Genomic DNA, 5872 nt, shown 5'->3' on the forward strand with positions numbered 1-5872 from the left:
AGGCAGCCTGGACCGCTCCCCCTCCCGCCCTGCCAGCCCTGCCATGCCCTCCCCTGCCACGCCATCCTTCCATCCTTGCCCTGCCATCCCTGCTGTGCCATCCCCTGCCATGCCATCATCCCGTCCTTGCCATGCCATCCTCTGCCATGCCCTCCCCTGACACACCATCCTCGCACCCTTGCCATGCCATCCCCTCACACGCCATCCTTCCATCATTGCCATGCCCTCCCCTGACACACCATCCTTCTGTCCTTGTCATGCCATCCTTGTTGTGCCATGCCACCCTTGCCACGCCATCCTCGCCGTGCCACCCTCCTGCAGCAGTGGCGTTTGCAAGCCCCAGTGCTGCAAGGTCCTACCTGCCCCAGCACGTGCCATGGGTCCCCAGCAGGACCTCTCCAAGCAGCCACCCTCCCACAGGGGTGCACAGGGCAGGAGCTTCAGGTCTGCCAGCCAAGGCCCCCATCAAGCCCAGTCGGTGCAGAGGAGACACCCCTGGGATGCACACATCAGCCTCTCCAGGAGGTTTGTCCTATATCCCATCAAAGTATCACCACACTACATCCCAAGGGATGGACCTGTAGGCACCCAAACACCAGGGAAACGAGGCCTGTGCAGAGATGCCAAGCGCCCTGCACTGCTTCTGCCACCTCCTCGATGGGGCTGAGGATGGACTTGCCTCCTGCCACGGGAAGGATGTGGTCCGTGGGAGGCCAGAGACCAGCCTGGCTGCAGCAGCACCGCCTGACCCTGGAGCCAGATCCCAACTGCTTCACAAATATTTACCTAACCGGTTTTTAAACAAACCTGAAATGCCAGAGAGTTTAAAGTCCATGTCCCAAACATGGACCACGTCTTGCTCCTGCCTGCCCTCAGGTCTGCAGCTGCCTGCGTGGGCAGCCTCTGGGCTCCTGCATGCTGAGAAAAAACCCTGATTTTAAAGGAACTGCAGGCAGGAGGGCAGGCAGCATCACTTCTGCCTCTCGTTTTATTAGGGACGTTCCGGCTGGATGATGCCTGAACACGCAACTGGTGCATTTCAGAGGAGACCTCATGCTGATGAGCTTGCATATAGATTCACCGCAGAAAATAATTAGCCATAATTAAGGGCTTCTGGTTTATGGCTCCAACAATTGTTTAAACAGCAGAGCCCTGTTCAAATTAAGTTTGGGACTGGCCAATAAATATTTCTTTAAGGTGATACGGTTTAGTTTCAAGCTCCTGCTCTAAGCAGCCAGCCTGGGATGCTCAATCAGGGTCAGAGCTCCTCCAGTGAGGATGCACAGGAGCCACACGACTGGATCTGGCCCCAAAATCACCTCTTTTGGAGCAAATACATATTGGGGGTAAGAGAAGGGAAGGAGGAATGGTTGTCAAAAATTGCCATGAGCTGGAGAAGAGTGATGAAGAGCAAGAAGGTGGCATCGGCAAGTACAGTTGCATAGCATGGGCACCAACACTGGTGGCATGGCCAGATCAGCTGGTGCTTCATCCCATCGAGTCAGAGAAGCAGTCTGAGGCTCTTCCATGCAACATCTACCCACCAGGCTGGCCCCCACCCCACCTGCGGCGCTCCCTCCCTACGGACAACATATGGCACGTCTCACCTCATTAGAGACATAACTAGCAGAAATAATAAGCAAGTCTTAACACAAAACCTAAACTAATGCACTAGAACAAGCTCTTCAGCACCGAGTTTTTTTGGTACCCGCCCCAAATCCTTGCTCCCAAAGCCTGTTGTGGTCCTGCAGTGTGCTCGTGCTCCACAATTCCAGCCGGAGCGTTATCAGCTGGGCAAAGCAGAGTGAAATGTGAAGATCAATATTCCTCTCAAGGTAGCTTCTAAGAGGTTTCAGTTGGTGAAGGAGCCTTGAGATTTTGGCCACGAAATGTGGCACTGCCAATGGGGTTGTAGACTGCCAGGGTGCACTTGGGGGTCGTCGGCTCCTTGCTCCAGCTGTACAGATAAGAGGGAGTCCCAGGCTGCTGGGGTGGGACTCAAGAACCATGCATGGGTAGAAACCTGCATGCAGCTCCACAACACATATGCTGAAAGTTTACTTTTTTTCCCACTTTTCAACACTCCCTTTTTAACACTGGCCCTCCATTAGTGGAGCAAAACCCCAATGCTGCTCTGCCACCCAAAACGGTATCTTCACACACGTTTGGTGCCTTTCCAGAAGGCCAAGCCAGGGGCACTGCTGGCTCCCACCAACTGCAAGGTTTTTCCAAGTAGGATCAAGGAGCGCTGTGGAAGCACGCAAGGAAAATGGCTATAAACCAACTCAACTTTATGACCTCATGTTTTGTGGCCATAACTTGAATGTATCAGTTAGCCATCACTTCCACCAAGATCTATCGCTCTAGATTTTGCAGCAAACGCTGACTTAAAGACCCATATCAAATACATTATGATACCACTGCTTCCCGTTACCCACACTGATGATTCAATTAATTTAAAAACAGCAGCGAAATTTAATTTCACCATTAACCCTGCAAACCCCAGAACCCACCAGCTGGGAAGACAGCAGCCACCTGCCCAAGTTTGGATGGACCAGAGGGTTGGGAGGAGAGTGAAGGGATGAAAAACAAGGAAATATTGATATGAGTGGAGAAACAGGGCAAGACAGGATCTTTTCTAAGCTCTCTGCAGGAGTACAAAGCACAGGAAAGTTGCAGGAGAGATGGGACAGGGAGCAGAGAAAGGGTCACAGAACAGTGCCTGCAAAAGGCTTGATTCAAAATAGGCTCTTGAGGAAAGGGCTGGCTCTCCTGCTTCCACCAGCATGGCTCCAATTCACATGGTCCTCCACACCACCAAAGACAAACACAATGCATAGCACGAAACCACTGCCAGCCACCTTCTGGAAGGGTAACGCCTGGAGCCTGCCCAGTAGGGATCCATCAGTAGGGCCAAGGGTTAACAGGAACTGTCAAATGGAGCGCAAACTCCAGCAAGGCAAGCTGTTCTTTCAGAGGAGGAAAAGGTTGCCCTTTAGAGATCTGCAGCGACGGCTTGCACCGAGGCTCAGGCCTTGGGTCAAGTGGGGCTCACCCCACGACTTCACTGGGGCAGCCCAGCTCAGCACGGAGGAACAGCACAGAAGGGACACGGCCACCCGACGAGCCTTCCTCCCCGACACGCGGCCAGAGAAGAATAGTTAGCCCAAGCAGAGCCCTCCCATCTGCTTTTGTTTTCCAGTCTTCAGTCCTGGGCTCCGCTAAAGCCCCTGAAGTCACCGGGCATCTGTTCTCCTCCACCCATCGCAATCTGCCAGCCACCGCCGCTCTGACAGCCATCCATCACACCGTAATACGCTGACCACGAGACCCAGTGGGACATCATTTTCAAGTCAAATGCAGCAGTTAGCATAAAATAAAGCATCACCCTGGTTGGGCTGTTGGTTGGGGTTTGGTGTTTTGTTTTTTTTTTTTGACTATTCCACAGCTGCAGCGAGGGACTCTGTATGCAACAAAAGTGGGGGGGGGGAAAAGGCACAGGAAAATGGCAATTCTACTCTTCTGAGTCATAACAATTATGACGTTGTGATAAGAAACGTTTTCTATGAATTTTTAAGTACCAGTAATCCTGTTTTGCAATTGTCCCCCGGGAAGAAGGCGACAGATTGAATGGGGCTGACAGTTATTTCCATCCTGACGAACATGGCTCCGACGCGTCGTCTCCTCCCTCCAAACTTCCCAGCCCAGCACTCAGCCTGCTGCTCCGGCTCCAGTTTGCTTGGTCCAAGTAAAGCAGAGCTGGCTCGACCACTGGTGTGACTGTGGACATCCCCAACAGCCCTGCAAGAACGGCCTCGCTGGCCCCAAACCCCAACCACATGCTCGAGCGCCCGTAAAGCAGAGCTGTCCTCCAACAGCACGTGTGGGGAGGGAATGCACCCGGTGAAGTCCCTCTTCCTTGCACATGCAGTTATCCCCTCAAGAAACCTTCAGCTATGAACAGCCAAATGTTTTGGTCCCCCCACATCCAGCCACAAGCAACCACCCTCATGGGTCCCAGGAAGATGGAGATCAACAGGGAAGAGCATTGCTTGACGTTTCAGTATCCGAGACTCCAAAATGTCTATCACCACCCCAAAACCCAGCAGATTTGTCTCACTGTCATCAAAACGGGCTGCAGGAGAAGGCGGCAGGGAAACGCACCTTTTTGTTAAAGTCTTCTAGAGCGGGAACAAAACCAGCTCCTTTTACCTCTTTTGTAAAATGAGCACCATCATCAGAATCAGTGCCGAGGAGCGAATTTGTTTTGCAGAGGATCAAATAAATAATGGATGACGAAGGAAAGCAGCCACAGCGAGACTGCTGGGGAGATGCTCTGCTCCAAGCAGCCTTTCCTGACATGCCTGTTCTTACAGCTCCCCACACCAGCCCCAGCCATGCTCCCTAAACCCAGTACCAAGGGGTGCCCTGGCCCAGGAGACGCGCTCCAGGATATCGGTGCCTTATGGCTGTTGTCTTCAGCAGCTCGTAGGGATGGTGGGGATATGCTGAAATTGCTGACCAGCAAGGAGAAAGATGTGGGACTGCACAGGCCTCGGGGTGCAAGCAGCCCAGCCCAGAGCAGCATCCCCAGAGCGAAGCCCAGCTTGCTGTCCTCAAGCACCAGCCAGTCCATACCCCTCAATCCATTCAACAAGATGTTAAAAAAAAACAACCCAAGCCCCTAAGTTCCTGCTTCCCTGCAAGCAGTCACCCCACACCTCTCCCACCTCCACACTGGGACTGCTCCGTGCCACCGTGACAGCACCCAGGAGGGATGATGCTCATGCCCACCTCTGAGGAAAGCCTGGGCCTTCAAGCGCTACCTCGCCAGAAAACATTAAAACCAGCCTGTCAATTTAGATGCAAATTTATTTTCGATGCGACAGAGGGCTTACAAAAGAAGGTGTGCTAGATGCTGTTTGCTTCTGCTAAGGCTATTGTGGTTTGGCTCCCAAGGGTGTTGGGGTGGGTGAGCCTGAGGGATGGGTGAGCTTGAGGGATGGGTGCTGTGTTATGGAGGCTTTCACCTCGGGATCAGCCCCTGGCCAAAATCCAGCTCTGTAATAACCAAAGGCCCTCAGTCTGAAGGCTGTGCAAGCTGCTGCCATCGGGGAGAGGTGCAAGCACGGAAGCGTGCCCACCACCACCGCCTCCTCCGCACCTCTTCCGGGCAAGTCCTCCTCAGCATGAGGCCGCCAAGACCAGCATCCTTTGTTTTCTGCTTTGTTTGCCTTCCCCGAGGAGAAAGAACCCTCCTCCTCCTCCCAGTCCCTACCACCACCACCACCACCCCGGGGCCAGGCTGCAGCCCGGCAGGTCCCCTGGGGCGGTTTCTCAGAAAGCGTAACCGTTTCTGCAGAAAGTTTGGCAGCTCGGGCCAATGGCAGGAGTTTCTTTAATCAACTCAAATTGCCTTTTCTGCAGATAAGTCTCCCACTCTCAGCCGCCAAGAAAAAAGCCAGCCGGACGGCAGCAAAAAAACACCCAACCCAACACAACCCCCCCCCCGCCCCCCGCAGGCTGCAAAGTCACCGCACAAGCTCGCGGGGTGATTATTTATAGCCCTTCCCTCTGCAAAAGCCAAAAATAATTGTTCCAGTCCAATTACCAAATTTCGGAACGCTCGGCTCAGGGGTAGCCACCGAGGTGCCGCACCTCGAGCCGCTCGCAGCCTGCCCGGGCTGCAGGATGAGGATTTGGCAGCTGGGGGGCTATGGGGGGGCTCTGTGAGAAGGTGCTGAAGCTTCCTTCGTGTCTGATAAAGTGTAAAGACTGCTCCAAGATGGACCCGTCAGCAACGGCGGCAGCACCTCTGTGGTAACATATTTCAAAAAGGGGGAAAGAAACAGGCACAAATGAGAACGCCGAG

This window comes from Merops nubicus, unplaced genomic scaffold (genome assembly GCF_000691845.1).
Source record: "Merops nubicus isolate BGI_N331 unplaced genomic scaffold, ASM69184v1 scaffold18835, whole genome shotgun sequence".
Lineage (NCBI taxonomy): Eukaryota > Metazoa > Chordata > Aves > Coraciiformes > Meropidae > Merops > Merops nubicus.